The sequence below is a fragment of the Leiobunum rupestre genome, chromosome 7, assembly GCF_980474605.1.
Source record: "Leiobunum rupestre chromosome 7, qqLeiRupe1.1.hap1, whole genome shotgun sequence".
In the NCBI taxonomy this organism is placed as follows: Eukaryota; Metazoa; Arthropoda; class Arachnida; order Opiliones; family Sclerosomatidae; genus Leiobunum; species Leiobunum rupestre.
Genome location: NC_143390.1, coordinates 41,193,364 through 41,210,864, shown reverse-complemented (window position 1 = coordinate 41,210,864; position 17,501 = coordinate 41,193,364). Strand labels below are relative to the sequence as shown.

The 17,501-nt window shown below is 34.2% G+C and overlaps 1 long non-coding RNA gene across 1 annotated transcript; it reads right to left on the bottom strand.

Moving 5' to 3' along the window:
* Nucleotides 1-10,980: 10,980 nt before the first annotated feature.
* Nucleotides 10,981-11,515, bottom strand: LOC149936323 (uncharacterized). The gene is made up of 3 exons (XR_016482338.1): nt 11,413-11,515; nt 11,131-11,340; nt 10,981-11,062 (listed from the first exon to the last, which is right to left on the bottom strand). It is a non-coding gene; the product is annotated as an uncharacterized LOC149936323 (long non-coding RNA).
* Between the last annotated feature and the right edge of the window lie 5,986 nt (nt 11,516-17,501).

The following is a 17,501-nucleotide window of genomic DNA, read 5'->3' as shown; positions in this document are numbered from 1 at the left end:
TCCATTTCCACACTATTTAAACACTTTTTTATCATTCTTTGTTTGTGACACAAAATTATTTCCAATAACCGTGTAATAACACACCTTTAAATAGTCATTTTGCAACTTGTAAGCTTTAAATCACACCTTTAAAGGTGTTAATACACCCATTTCAAGAGAAAAATCACACCCATGAAGGAGTTAAAAGTAACCTTTAGATGTGTAAATAAGCCATTTTAAAGAATAAAATAACACTCTTAAAGGTGTAAATTCGCACTTTAAAAGATAAAAATTGTACCTGATTAGAGTTGAATCACACCTCAAGAGGTGTAAATAGATTCGTACAAAGAGTAAATTCACACTTTTAAAGGTGTAAAATTCATACTTTGAAAGGAGTAAAATCAGACTTTTAAAGGTGTAAAATCATACCATGAAAGTTGTGAAATCAGACTTTTAAAGGTGTAAATTCAGAATTTTAAAGGTGTAAAATCACCTTTTCAAAGGTGTAAAATCAGACTTTCAAAGGTGTCAATTCAGATTTTATAGGTGTAAAATCAGACTTTATAAGGTGTAAAATCAGACTTTTATAGGTGTAAAATCAGACTTTCAAAGGAGTAAATTCACTTGGTAAGAGGTAAATAACACCTATAAAGGTGTTAAAATGCCTTTTTGAAAGGTACATTCCACCTACAAGAGCTCAATAACAATTTTAATAGTGTTAATATGTCATTTTTGTAGTACTCTAAAACCTTCTTTTAGTTAAAAATACCATTGATAAAAGTGTTGCAGTTTACAGCACGACAAACCGGGCGCAGCGGTAAAATTATGCAGACATTTTACAAAAACGTTAAGTATAACTAAAGCAACGCCACAAAGAACGTGCTTTGCCTAAGACGTAATTTTAACTGCGACCAAGAGCAATGATGCCAGGGTGTTTTATACCGAAAACCAAGCGCGACAAAAAGTATTCTTATCTGCTAAAAAACAGAATGACAGAGAGATAAAATATGCATAAAAAACTACTGATTATTGATAGCTTAAGAACAAAAAAATGCCTTAATCTCATTTTTCTTATGTGATCACCCTCGGTGAAAATATTACTTAAGGCGTAATGGCTGATCATCTCGGACCAGGTCTATTGTATAGAATTCAAGGATATTGATACGCTTTGCGCGATGGTGAAATTCGGGGTTATGGATCATTTCAGTGGCCCAGGCGTTGTACATTTAATATTGCTATTTAACTATTTAAAATAGCGTATTAACACTTTTAAAGGTGTGACTTAACTATAACAAAAGGGCGTACTAACACTTTTAAAGGTGTGATTTAACTATAACAAAAGGGCGTACTAACACTTTTAAAGGTGTGATTTAACTATAACAAAAGGGCGTACTAACACTTTTAAAGGTGTGATTTCGCTCCGAAAAAGAGTGTATTAACACTTTTAAAGGTGTGATTTAACTCTAACAAAAGGGCGTACTAACACTTTTAAAGGTGTCAGTTCACTCTAACAAAAGGGCGTATAAACACTTTTAAAGGTGTGATTTAACTCCAACAAATGAGCGTATTAACACTTTTAAAGGTGTGATTTAACTCTAACAAAAGGGCGTATTAACACTTTTAAAGGTGTAATTTAACTCTAACAAAAGGGCGTATTAACACTTTTAAAGGAGTGATTTCGCTCCAAAAAAAACGTATTAACACTTTTAAAGGTGTGATTTAACTCTAACAAAAGGGCGTATTAAGCTAGTGTTTTGAAATGAAACCACAATAGTCTAATTAATTTTTATTTTAATGAAAAGCTAGAAAATCCTCCACTGTAACAAGTGTAGCACGACTCATTGGCACTCCTAACTCTGGGCTATTTCGGGTTAATCCCCTCAATATGCCAGCAATTGTGGGTGGCGACGCTATAGATTTTTCACTGAAGAGACATGGTAAAATGGGCTTAGATGTAGCTTCCCAAATTGATGAGCTTGCACGAGAAAAGAAGTTTAGAAATATGGAAGAGTTAGTCGCAGATATTGGTACATTTCAATAAGGTCACGTAAAAACTATCAAGTCCTTTACCTTATTTGTACTCTCATAAACAGATGCAAGAGCAATGGGTAGTGAAAACCCATTTCCTCCACCTAGGCCTAGAATGAAACCTATAGGGCTCAGTTTCGTGTTTCAAAGGCAGATCTGATACTGAATTCGTTGTTCACATTTTGCCAGAAAAATCTGAGTACAGGATTTTCACAGGTTTAAAGCTTGGTTCACATACGTTAGCAGCTTTTCTATTTTCTCTGTGTTCTTGCGTTTTACAGCACTACAGAAGGCCGAGTGGGAAATGAGAAAACACAGAAAATTTATCTCAGTGAACCAAGTTTAAAAAAAACTTAAACTGGGTATTAAATTTTAATGGGAAAGACTTTTAAGTTAAAATGTAAGCACATTATAAAGTAAAAATTGCGTAATTTAGGGTGAAATATTCAAGGGAAAATCTCCAAAACTCAAGTGCATTTGGACGATAATAATTGTGGCTATACCGTGGAATGTGGTTGATAAAGACTTTTGAAAATATTGATAAACTTACGTGACAGTTCAAAAAGAAGTCACAAAAGGCAAACTACCAGACACCCAGAACCTAAGCCTTCTTTAACAGCTGCTAACACCTTGGATTAAAAACGTGTTACTGGATATTGCACTCTACCTTCGGCAATGCATTCTCGGGCGCCTTACGAATGGCCCCAAAAAAAAACGGGGCGGGGTGGGGTTGTCATGGAAATGGTGATACAAGTAAATCTGGGCGCATGCGCGTAACGTACAGTGATTTGAAAAAGTTACTGGTTTTTTCGCCATTAAGATCCTTCTTGTTATGATTATTTTGTGGTAAATAGAGATTTATAATATTTGCGCTAACTTCTACTTAAGCAAATACTATTGAAATTGAATATTATGGGAAGAACTAAGCACTGTGCTTATCCCAAATGTAACAGCGACTTCAGGTATGATAGGAAACCACATATGTTAGGGGTATCCTTTTTCGCTTTCTCATTGAAACTCATACCTAAAATTATTAAGACTATATAAAATCTTACAGTGCGTTATAAATAAAAAAGAATAGAAGTTTGATTACGTTTTAACGTACCTGAAAACTGATATAACGTTTTTGATCCAAGCTGTGTATAATTCCCGAGGGGCAGCTAACTCCAATGATTATTAGGACACCCCTCGTATGATTAAATCATGATTAGATTAGATTAAAATTAAATCTGTAGCTTTGGCTGTACAAAGATTAAAAATGATTAAATCATGACTAACTTTTTAATCATGATTATTAGGACACCTTGTAACAAAGTGATCTGCCCCTCGGTAATTCTTTAAACCTAAAACGCCGTCTTGTTTGTATCACCAAAACGCGAAAATTCAATAGATGGCGCGAGCGGCATCTCAGACTTTTGAAAATCACTAAATTCCCGGAGTGCAATATCCAGTAACACGTTTTTAATCCAAGCTAACACCTTAGAAAAAACAGCTCAGTCAGTTGTGAATTATCAAGAAAGGTTAAATGCAATTTTGGGTTCAATACTTTCCGAAATGGTAGCCAAACGGTCACAAGATGCCTAACTTGGCATTGCATTTTCCAATCATTTAGAAAATGCAAATCGAATTCTTATTGGCATTCACAACACTCAAGTACCTGTTGAAAATCTTTACCTTGGTGTTACATCAACTCCACTTCCTAACCCTAAAACAAAAAATCATTGATATGTCTAATCTTTCAAAATAAAACTGGTGCAAATTATTAATTACTTATCTTTAGCACTAAGATTGATGTTTTCAAATATATTATCATCCTTTCATATGCATTATTTCAATCTATTTATATTTTGTAAACCACTCTATAAACTCATTGTTCATTATGTACCTCTTTCATTTTTCACAGCTGTTATTTTTTTTACTCTGATCAGCTGGTTTTTTTTCTAATAAGAAGCCTCCATAGAGATAGAAAATAAGTAGAGGCCCAATGAAATCTGAGGGTTTGTTCCGCGCTGCTATCCCCCTTCACGAGCTACGCAACCAGCTGGGCTCTATGACGTCATTGCAAAATCCACGTAACTTATTAAGACTTGTGTATATAGTTACGTGGATTTTGCTTTCAGGCGACGATTTCTAGTTCCTCCAGAACGGTGTGGTGGCGCTATGTACTTCTTCCCTATAACGCATGCCACGGGGGGGGGGGGATGAAATTTCCATAACAGAAAGCAGCTCTTTTTTTCCCCGTCTCTGCCTCTACTTATTTTCTATCTCTATGGAAGCCTCCATCTACTCATCAGATTTTTTTCCCAAAATAAAAGGCGCCCTTTTTGAATTTCTAATTATTCTAATAAATTACCATGTTTTCTTTTAAGATATTTTTTTATTGGCGAAGAGCAATTAATTTACATTGGAAAAAACATTAGAAAGTAATCGACGAATAACATAATATTGAACCAGTAATAAATAACAAAGTATAATATCACAAGAGAACAAAATGATTGGAGTTATTAGATAAACTAGAGTTTTTAGTTCCAAAATGAGAATCCTTACCACGTGATTACATTATAAGCAAATTTGTTCTACAAGTATGTCCCCAAGATTAAATTTAATAATGGGAGAGAGCGGTTTTAATTTTAAAAATCAAATCATATCGTAGAAAACTGAAATTATTCTTGATGTAAATTTCTTTGTCCATTCAAGTTTTCCACCAATTGATTTAAAATTTGATTAGCCCGAGCATGTAATTGAGCATTAGTGAGTTGACACGGGGGATCCTGTTCGCTTGGGGCCATCTCGTTCTTCTACCATTGCCTCGGGCATTTCCACACCCTTGTCAAGGTAGAAATTGTACAAGATGACACAAGCGAATACAAATTTGCAAACCTTAAGTCTGGGGCATACAGCAAATTGCCTCCGTATTCACTCCATGATCCTTGATACTGTGGATCTCTCGCCCATGTGGCGATGATCATTGGCCGTCACCCACTGTATACTTCCAGTCGCGTAAAAATGCAAGCAAATGAGTATCTATAGAAAATAACAATGATTAGAAGTGGCAACATATGAACATTAAAGAGCAACACAAGGTAGGAAAATGTTAAAAGACCAAATTATTTTACAATGTTTTACACTCGGTTATTTTCCCTATACAAATTTTCCTTCCCAGATATTTTCTTCAAACTTTGCCCAATCGCTTTTCTTACTCATTTACTACTCAAAAACTAAGCCTAGATAAAATATCAGTTTTGAGTATGAAAGAGTAGGATTAAAATATATATTCCGAAAGGTTGTACAAAGAGTTAACAAAAGTGTTTGTCATATAACCGGTGTTAAAGCACATAATACGCTTTGTCGGTTTCAAACGAAAATGACACGCAGCGCCACTCGTGGTGAGATCACGCGTAACTTGGTTAAATGTTTTTACCCGCCCCCATTGAAATTAATGTAAAGTTGGTGATAATTAAACGTTAATTAACCTACCAAATGGTATATGAAATATTCCACTGACAATTTTTTCCGTTTATATGAACTTAAATGTAATATAAAATCGTCTTGAAAAATCGTTTATCGCTTTATAACGTTCAAAAATAATATTTTTAACGCGCCATCATCGACATGTAGATAATCGAACATCTGCTCGTGAAGGTAAAGTTTGCGTTGTCAACGCGAGTATTTGAAAGCAAAATGAGATTTTAGAAAGTAGGTTGTAATTCGGAACGATATTAATACTTTTCGCGAAATTTGTCATAAGTGAATTATAAATATGACTTGAAATAAGTTTCCATTTTTATTTAAAAGCTAGTTTCATAACTTTTCATCCATTGGTTCGTTCACAATGTATCTTTAAAGGGAATATAACCTCAGGTATTTGGTGTGGAACACCAACGTTTGCAGCTCTGGCCGCTCTTGCCTTTGGCTTTAAAAATGTTTGGCGCCACTATATAGGGAAATTTGAAAAATTGAAGAGGTCTTCCATAAAGATTGCTTTGCAGGTTATATTCCCTTTAGAGTAAACGAAAATTTGAAGGCGGTGACTCTTGCCCAGCCTTAAGCCTCGGTTTAATCTACCACGTATTTTGAAACTCAAAAACCCGAGTACTATCTTTAAATGATGGCGAACGCTAATTGTAATACGAAACAAATAACGAAAACGCGGGATTTTTGGCGTTTAATCTTATTACAAGGAGCGTTTGGGTTTTTCCGTTTGAAATTACGTGGCAGATTAAACCGAGGCTTAGTACAGGGACCCTATTCTGTAAGCCCTTCTCGATCTAGATCTCTCTCGATCTCGAATAGCTCTCACGAGATGTCGAAAAACGCTATTTTATAAAATATTTGTCGAAAAATGCTACTCGAATTCGATGGACTTCTCGAAGTCGATCTCGTTGTGTCCGAAGCTTACGAGATCGCTTTCGACAGAGGTTTCAACCAATCATCGAGCTGGTAGTTCTTTTTAACTACCTCCCCCCCCCCTTCTCCCGTGTTGCCAAAAATCTACCACTACCCAAACCGTCTTTCTTAGGGAAAAAATCAATGGCGCTTGCTATAGCTCGGCTTGTATTGTTAAATATAGCCTTAGAAATCGATAATAGGCGTAATTTTCAAAGATAAAGAGTTATAAGAGACCAAACAATAAATCCTTTGGACTTAGAGCTCGGCGTTTGGATAAGAAATAATAACTTTATTCATTTTTATCCACAAACGAAAATTATCCGAAAAAAAACCCGATTATTTTACATGTTAAATTGCTATATAGCCGTGGATAATATCCATGGATAAACAGTTAATCGTAATTTTTATGGTTAATCAAAACTTTAGCGGTTAATTTAGCTGTTTCGCCGAGCTCTATTTGTACTTTAAATATATACTGCAGTATTACAATGAAAATAAATATCCTTTCTCTAAACTATAAAACATGGGCGTTTGTAATCAGCTGTTTTTGTGATGGTGTATTCTTATTGGTCGGAAAATAGAGAGCCTATGCGCGATTACAACCGGAAATACGTAGAACCCACGTGGTCTACTCGCTTGTCGAGAGTCGAGATGTATCACTTCGAAGTCGATTTCGATGAAGTATAGAATAGCGTTTATCGAGAAATTAAGTGATCGCCTTCGAGATCGACTTCGAGTCGACATCGAGAGTGAGATCGAGATAAATTAGAGAATAGCCTCCCTGGGCCAGATTCACTGCCTTTCATTTGCTTTCTAATACGCACGGTTGACAACGCAAACTTTACCTAGACGAGCAGATGTTCGATTATCTACATGACGCGGGAAAAATAATATTTTTGAATGTTATAAAGCGATAAACGATTTTTCAAGACGATTTTATATTACATTTAGGTTCATATTAACGGGAAAAATTGTCAGTGGAATATTTCTGATATCATTTGGTAGGTTAATTAACGTTTAATTATCGCCAACTTTACATTAATTTCAATGGGGGCGGGGAAAAGCTTTTAACCAAGTTACGCGCGAGCTCGCCACGAGAGGCGCTGCACGTCAATCGCACCGGGCCCTTAAGATCGACCCGAGGAATGGGATTATGTGACGCTGATAATTTCGGTTCATGTATTTCTGATAATAATTAAATACCTATTTGAGATACTATCTTTTATATGAAAAATGATTCACCATGTAACAATAAATATTCCAATTAAGAAATATTCCGATTTGATTCTCCTTTACATATAATCCCTATTTATTCATAGTTTATATATTTCTACTCCTAACTTTAATGCCTACATAATTTTCTCCAAAATAGAATACAGTAACTTTTACATTTATTTTCTTCCCATGCTGGTTTAAAACCGATCAATCGTCAGGTATGGACGCTGGCCGTCCTTTCCCGTTTTGTCGGTTGACGGTTTTACTTCAAACGCTCCGCGAGTATTTCCCCCAGCTACATTCGCAGGGTCGTTCTTAATTTGGTTTAGAGGGTCTAATGGCCATAGCCCACTATTCCCCGTATTGTCACTTTTGACCTTGTTCCGTATGTGCTCGCGAAACTTCACTTTTGGTCTTTGTTAGGACCTACTCTCAAATCCCAAAATAGCTTTAATTTACAACCCCTTTTCTTTAGCATACATCCCAAATTAGTTTTAATTTACAACCCCTTTTCGTTAGCATACATCCCAAAATAGATTTAATTTACAACCCCTTATCTTTAGCATACATCCCAAAATAGATTTAATTTACAACCCCTTTTCGTTAGCATACATCCCAAAATAGCTTTAATTTACAACCCTTTTCTTTAGCATACATCCCAAAATATTTTTAATTTACAACCCCTTTTCTTTAGCATACATCCCAAAATAGATTTAATTTACAACCCCTTTTCGTTAGCATACATCCCAAAATATTTTTTAATTTACAACCCCTTTTCGTTAGCATACATCCCAAAATATTTTTAATTAACAACCCCTTTTCTTTAGCATACATCCCAAAATAGCTTTAATTTACAACCCCTTTTCTTTAGCATACATCCCAAAATATTTTTAATTTACAACCCCTTTTCTTTAGCATACATCCCAAAATAGATTTAATTTACAACCCCTTTTCGTTAGCATACATCCCAAAATATTTTTAATTTACAACCCCTTTTCTTTAGCATACATCCCAAAATAGCTTTAATTTACAACCCCTTTTCTTTAGCATACATCCCAAAATAGCTTTAATTTACAACCCCGTTTCTTTACCATACTTTCGTTTTAAAGATAAGAATTGAGAATTGCCAAAAACGCCAGTAATGGCTTATTTTGTATAACTTCTAAGAAATAATATTTTCTGATATTTCTTATTTTAATTGTCTTTTACTCTTCGGAGTTTCGCTATCTCTAACCCAAGGGTTAAATTTAATTTATGACTGTGTTATTAAAATATTGTGAAGTTAACCTTTGACCGAAAGGGGGTCACCAATAACTGGTACCCCTGGGCCATAAACCCTAGGTCCAACCCAACGTAGCCGATTGGCTTAAATAAAAGGGACGCCAAGAAGGGATTGGGTCCTCTGGACATCACCAGCGACCCGGATTAAGAAAACCTCCTCTAACTCTTTGGTTAAAAACCAAGAGTCCCTCTAAAAGACACCGAGAGATCCCGCATGCCCTACTTGGGTTAGCGACTCACAAAAATAGTACTCTGAATAAACAGAGATGTGCGGCTTGGCGGCTTGGTCTAAAACTGTGAGCGGATTGAAAAAGCTAATCAAAAGATGTAAATCAAAAGAGATCCGCATGATCCACTCGTTCTCGCTCTTCTTTCAACAATTATGTGTCGCACTTACACTTCGTCTTCACCGTCCAACAATTTTATTGTTGAACTACTGGACTCTTGACGTCATAACACTTAAGTATGTTTTTAAAATAACCATCACTTCTGTGTACGTAATAATTCTGGTGTTCTTCTGAAAAAAATGTTTTTCAAAGTTTCTTTAAGGAAACTTGAATTTAAAATAATGAAATATATTTCATCTCAATAAATAATTTGGCAATTCTCAACCGTACTCTTCTGATTTAGTATTTAAATTTATCTAGCCGTTAAAAATATTTCGTTATCAGTTCTACCTCATCCAACACGTACCAAAATCTCGAAATATGTCGTATTTTCCGTTGTAAAAATTACTGGCTAGTAAAAAGTTTACATTGATCATATCTTTCTAAATATTAAATTGCGGTTAAAACTTTTGGCATTACTGTAATCGTTTTTGCGAAGTCCCTTTGGTAGCTAGCGCAGCGGGGTATTCACCACCAACAACGACAACGTCAATTGTGAAAATAACAGTCTCATTTCCTCAATAACTAGAGAGTGAGTTTAAAAAGTCGGCGAAATAAAAACAAACTGTTTAGGGAATACTAAACTTTATTTAAAAAACAAACACGGTACAAAGGCAAATAGATAATAATTTGAGAAACATTTAAAAAAGCGCGTAAAGCGATTAAAAGGATTGTTTTAAAAAAAAGTTAGAGGTCAGGGAAATTTAACATAATATAATATTTTGAACTGTTTTTGTTTAGAAAAAACAATTTTGATAATCCTTCCTAAAGTTTTTATCTAAGATAATAATGTTGATCAAAATGCACTCTATATAATAAAACACTGGGATCAAAACAAATATGAATACTAAGCTACTAAATACTAAGTAAGGGTTATGGTAACTATAGCGTCAACTTTTTAACAGTTAATTCTATCTTTAAGAACAGCAATTTTGATATTTGTTACTGAAGTTGTTATCTAAGACGACAATAATGTTTATCAAAATGTACTCAACATAATAATACACAAGAATTAAATTAAATATTAATACTTAACTACTTAATACTAAGTTATGGTAGCTATGGTAGATTATCTTTAAGAAAAACAATTTTAATATTTAATATAATAATACATTTGGATCAAAACAAATATTAATACTTACTTAATACTAACAAGGAGACATCCCGAAGTGTAACCCACCGATTTTGTTCCAACTCGGGGGATTGGTAGACCTTCATGTATCATGAAAAATCCTATTTTTTCTATTTTTGGCATTTTCGAAATTTTGAAATTTGTTAAAAATTTTCACAGGGGGGTCCTAGGAATCGGTCAGAATCCCATGCTATTTTCAATGGGAAAATTTCCATTTGTTGTTGTCAAAAGCATTTTTCGTTGCCATGGCAAAACGGTTGCCCATTGAATAAATTCCCTTTAGGATTTTTCAAGTTACATGTATGTCTACCAATCCCCCGAGTTTGAACAACATCGGTGGGTTACACTTCGGGATGTCTCCTTGTAAGTTAGGGTTATGCCATGGTAACTATGCCGTCAAGGAAATATACATGTAAAACAATAATAACAGTTAGTTTGATGATCTTTAAGAAAAACAATTTTGATATTTGTTCCATTGGGTCCAAAAGAGATTAAATTTCGTAATTCAGGGCCTTTCTACAATTTTTTGAACTTTTCATTTCGAAGTCTGATTTGTTTCTGAATTAGATCAGCCACCTTCGTTTGGCATCTGTTGGCTTTACTACTTCGCGCGAACCATTTCTGCTGATCTTTAGGAAAGTCCATTAATGTCCTTTACGAAAAATAAATCTAGTTAAACTAATGTTTCGAGACCTTTAAAGCTGTAACGGTGGTTATTACGTCCTCTAGGGTTGGTCGTCCTCAGGCCTGTCCAAAGAGATTGTTTCTTCCGAGTCCAATAATTTGATCCTATCGCTTTCCACTGGACTTTGGTCTCCCTTCTGAAAAATTCTTGCGAAGCTGGTTATTATTGATTTACACTTACCTTTTCTTGATTTCTTTGGTTTTTCATGTCGAGTGTCCTCATCCTTTGACTGGTGTTTTTGTGTCCTATATAATAAATGAAAAGGTCAAAACTATTGATCAAGATCTCGCGTGGCATTTGAGATAGTAGCTTATTACGTCCGTTGGGGCTGATCGTCCTCGGGTGCACGCGACGAAATGGTTCCAAAGTCCCTTCTGGCCCATGTGGCCAGGATCAACGGAATGTTGTGGCGCTGGTTAATTTCGCTTTTCTCTTGACCTTTGTCTTCTTTCTGAATCAATCTTGTAAGTCTGGTTAAACTAAATTGACACTTACCTTTTCTTGATTTCCTTTGGTGTCCATCTTGAGGGTCTTCATACTTCGATTGGCGTTTTGTTGTCCTGTATTATAAAAGAAACGCATTGAACTTTTAATAATTAATTATAGTTTTGGTGGATTTTAAGATTATAGCGGTTGTTCCAATATAATAAATAATTTTAGCTGCAACTACATAACGTGCAGCGAAAAGTAGTTGGACTCTAAACTTAGCTTTATTGTGTAAAGACTACACCCAAGCCTTTAAGTTCCTCTCACAGGTTTTTTGCCTGTCTAGTAGCTGCCCCAAACTAATTTCTCATTTATAGAGTTGCGGAAAAGTTAATTTTTAGTAACTCTTCTTCAACTGTATTTAGCACCCTAGCTGAAATTATTGACTTGTATATACGAAACAGAGCCCCTTCTTTCGCTTTTGGGCAAAGACCTTATTACCGCTGCCAGCATTGTGTTAATGTTAGTAATTATAATCTAAATTAGTGGCCCAATATTAACGTTAGTTAGTCAAATTCGACCAAACGCGTGTTTGTAAGTCAAATATAAAGCCAGCACTCCGAAATGGAAAGGTTCGAATACATCTACTTTGGATTGGCTATAGCCAAACTATTATTAATCCAATCTTCCACCACGAAGAAAACATAGTAGTAGCTTGGATTAATAAGTTTTACCGTAGTAGCGATATTTCCTTCGTGGCTCTTCGAACCTTTGGTCTGTTCTATGGTAGGCCTAGTAGGAGGGAGTTAAAATTCTAAGAAAGTTTTGTATAACTTACGTGTTCACGAATGGTGACGACACTTTATCCGACACTGTCCAGTGGGTGTTCATTTTCGTAATTAATCGCTAAAGCGTGGTCCAAGAACAATGAAAATAGCCAGGAGATAAAACAATGTCTTCCAATAAAGTCACTTCTGGTTTTAACGTTTCTTTATTTTCTTATTTTTAAGTTTCGGAGCGCGTGAAAGAGTCGCGAGGAATTTTATACTATTAAAGCTATGTCTCGTGACGTCAGAGAAATTCGATTGACGCCATATATTTAGCGCGTGTAAATGGCGCGTGCACACGCGCTAAGATTACGTACGTCATGTGACGTAAGATAAACATTTTATGTTTCTATTTTTTACTCCATTTTTTTATAAAAACATATTCTATTGTATTATTTATTCAGATAACCCCAAATATTTAGCGAAATCGAAAGTATTAACAATGGCGATTTTCACAAATACCAAATGTTTAAAATTAATAACTTCTTCTAATTGTTTTTTTGAAAAATGCTGTAACGATTATGTTACGCCTGATATTAAATAAAACGTTTTTATAAATACTAATATCATATGTAACATAATTACTCATAAGTATGCCACTAGCTCTATTTCTTCACTAACGGTTTGTTTCACAGATTTTGCGTCATCCGTACTCTACGAAATATTTGACGTCATCGAATCTCAAATTCCGATTATTCCAACGCACAATTAGTTCTACGTCTGATAAATCGACAACCATTATTTTAGTAAACAAACCTGTTTGAACAACCAAGGTTTAGGAGTTAAAATGAGATACAATATAGTGTCCGGTGCTGTTAATGCAATGAATTTGCAAATTAATGAAGTTTTCGGAGACTCACGTTCTAAAATAAATTTGCATTGTCAAATAACAGAAGCAGGTTTATATAAAAAAATAGTTGAAATTCAGGTTGAGCTTTTCTGGCGCATCTACAAGGTTGGAGTCTTTACAGATTATTTTGAGCCTACTCAGCCTAGGTCTAACTCTTCTAGGCTTGATATGGGTTTTAATAACTTCGACGAATTTTTCCATTTTCGGAAAGCGATCACTTATTGATCATTTTCCCCAACCTTTTATTTTTCTAAATTACTCATAATTTAACTTCATCCGCACAAACCGAGCGAGTTTATAAATTTCAATAAAGCTACATTGGGCTGACTAAAATTCCAACGCAAAAAATTCCTTCTCAATTTAGAGGTTTTCCATTGGCTGAAATAAATATTTTAGTAGCCAATAGTGTGACTTCCAAATTTACTAGGATGAATAAAAAGGTTAAAATCTAACGTAGTCCACCTTTTTACTGGTTCGTGGTGAAACAAACCGTTAGTGAAGATTTTTGTATGGTATAACGGTACAGTGGCATACTTATGAGTATGTTACATATGCTAATATATTAGAATGTGAAAAATGTTTTGTATTCTGTTCCAGAGACATAAAATCAAGAAATGGGATGAGGCGTCGGTGTAACAGTGTAAAACCGGAGCCATTAGCTGCAGTCCCAGGTTCATCCTGGCGTACACCGGTTCTTTCCAACATTCCTCAATAAATGGTTTTCACGAGCATCCCCGCTTTCAACTTTAGTGCCAGGGTTTCTTGTACTGGTCAATTCGCAACTTTCTGTGGTAGCTCATTTGTGTTAGAATATTTTCGTTTGTAACGCGTAATATTGATAGCACTATTATTTCATCTCACAAATTCATTCGAAAATAAAGGATAAGTGGTCCCTGGAACTACTTGGTTAATTCCTAATCTAGTATAGAAAGATGAATGTTTGTTTGTTTATATTAGTCCGTTAGCCAGACAAAATTTTAATATCATTTTGCGCACCAAGAAATTTTACGATTTCTCGTTAGGGGGTCACATGGGCATGCCAAAACCGCTTGATAGACATCTCGATTGCCCAGTTATTCAAGATGGTGGCCGATACAAGATGGCGTCGGGCACTTTTGTTCAAATGCGTCTAACGTTTGATCTACTTGTCCGAGTTTGAGGAAACAACTATTATTCGCTAGATAATTGTATTACCAAAATATTTTGTTAACAGGACAGCTATAAATTGTGAAAATAACATTTTTGGCGGAACTTTAAACGACGTTTTTACATTACCAATACCGTAATAATTAGATTAATTTTTTTTGGTCTACTATACGTTAGATCGGTTTTCTACCTTTCAAACGACGTAACGCACGTGCATCTATTGTATATACTCACCGAATTATACACAGTACAAAGAGAGGGGGCGCTAATACGCAGTGTCGGGAATATTTATAGAAGTGTATTTTTGGTGTCCTTTTACTAATTTGTATTTGGAGATTCAGGTCTTCGAGATTTAGCTGTTGAGTCGGGAACGATAGCTGAAAGGTCAATTAACAAAGTTTTGGAAGGTAAACATTACAACAGAGCTATACGTTTACATAAACTTACTTACGAAGCAATGATGCGTTTGATTTGGAAAAGCTTCGAAAACTGGATTGAGATGGAACGAGACGAAGCGATTCTGGTCGAAGCCAAAAACGTTATATCGGAAATTTGCAAAAACACAAACAAAACTACGTACTTATCGACTCTCGAAACCCATCGTGCATGGTCATTATGAATAAATTCATGGAGTATATGACGTTGTTGCGACACGAGCGAGGTCCTCTATCAAAATATTGGATGATGTACGTAGATATAGTAGAAAAGTTGCTTAGGGTACTTCGCGCCGACAGAGAAGGCAATTGGTATCTTCACTTAGCCACTATTCGCGACATTATACCATGGGCTTTTGCTATGGACAAAGTAAACTATTCGAGGTATTTACCGATCTACTATGCCCAAATGACTCAACTAGAGAACACTGCACCAGATTTACACGAACATTTTCGTGGAGGATTTAGTGTCCAGCTTCGAAGTCAGAATCCATTCGGTAGAATAGCGGTAGAACAAACGACCGAGGAAACTGTAAACAAAGATACTCAAACAGCGGGTGGGACACAGAGCTTGGTCCTTGATGCAACTGAGAGAGCAAAGTCAACGAGAAAAATTTTATCATCATGTTTTGCAAAACACAAAAATTAAAAAGGACGAAGACGACGTTTGTGCTAATTACGAATTATTAGCTAACAATTGGACTAATCCCTTCGACGAAGACCCTTTCGATATCGTTAATATATCAACAGGAACCCTCGCACCCGCTGAAGTTAGTGAAGACCTTCTAAGCGCTTAAAGGTTTAAAAGCATACCAAGTCTTTCAAGGAAGTCGAATCCAGTGTGGAGAGGGCTTCCATGACCCTACACTCTAAGAAATTGGGGTGTTGATTCAAACCTTTTTAAAACTATTTGTACACTTTTTCATGAGTCGAAATTTGACACTGCTAGGGGCGTTTTATTACACAAATCAAACCCCGTATTAACACCTTCAAGATTTTTGTCTTAAAAAAAGGTGTAAAAAATGAGATTTAAAACTCCATTTCCATACTATTTAAACACTTTTTTAACATTCTCTGTTTGTGACACAAAATATTCCCAATAACCGTGTAATAACACACCTTTAAATAGTCATTTTGCAACTTGTAAGCTTTAAATCACACCTTTAAAGGTGTTAATACACCCATTTCAAGAGAAAAATCACACCCATGACGGAGTTAAAAGTAACCTTTAGAGATGTAAATAAGCCATTTTAAAGAATAAAATAACACTCTTAAAGGTGTAAATTCGCACTTTAAAAGATAAAAATTGTACCTGATTAGAGTTGAATCACACCTCAAGAGGTGTAAATAGATTCGTACAAAGAGTAAATTCACACTTTTAAAGGTGTAAAATTCATACTTTTAAAGGTGTAAAATCAGACTTTGAAAGGTGTAAAATCAGACTTTCAAAGGTGTAAATTCAGATTTTATAGGTGTAAAATCGGACTTTTAAAGGTGTAAATTCAGACTTTTAAAGGTGTAAAATCACGCTTTCATAGGTGTAAAATCAGACTTTCAAAGGTCTAAAATCAGACTTTCAATTTAGGTGTAAATTCACTTGGTAAGTACTTTGAAGGACTCTTTATACGTTTTGAACGTTTTGAACTTCTAAAATAAATTTATGTACTAAGTTACGTTTAAAAGAACCTTTTGTTACAATTCCAATATATATATATATATATATATATATATATATATATATATATATATATATATATATATATATATATATAAATAACCGTGATAAATAGTAAAACCCACTTATTTTTAAATAAATACATTTCAGATACACAAATTAATGAAATAAAAGTATTTAAATAAGAATTGCTTCACTAAATTATGCATTTGTACTTTAAATAATACCTGAATTTGAAATTATATTAGAATAATTATATTGTTAAACTTCTTTCATTTTTAAAAATGAAGTAGAAAATGAAAGATATTTTAATTAAAACATTTCTTAATTTCTTTATTACCTAAAACTATTTACAATATTTACAAATTTTTATATTGTTTATCTTCTTTCATTTTTAAAAATGTAATTGCTTGACTTAAATAAAGCGTGAAAATTATTAGTTTCAAATGATATTTACAAATCTTATCAACTCTAAAGTCCATTTTTCAGGTATTAGTAAGTATTTCATACAAACTAACTTCTAAAATATGGATTTAGTTCGTAAATAAAATCCTTTTAAAGTACTTTGAAGGACTCTATATACGTTTTGAACTTGAATAAAATTAAAAACAATAATCTAAGATACCCTTTAAAGTTAAATTCCTTTAGAGTTTATCAGTAAAACCACTTACTTTAAGTATTTTAATCCGTTCGGTCTAATAGTAGATTACGCACCTATAATCCATGATGTTTTCATTTAAATTCAAATTGTAACGAATTGAAAGTTTGAAGAAAATATTAATTTAGTTTGTAAATGAAATCCTTTTATAGTACTCTGAAGGGCTCTTAATACGTTTTGAACTTCCAAAATAAATTAATGTACTAAGTTACGTTTAAAAGAACCTTTTGTAACAATTCCAATATGTAAATATAGGTATAAGGATTGAAAAAATACTTAATTATCCACTCTAAAGTCCATTTTTCAGGTATTAGAAAGTATTTCATACAAACTAACTTCTAAGTTTGAAAAAAAAAATATGGATTTAGTTCGTAAATAAAATCCTTTTAA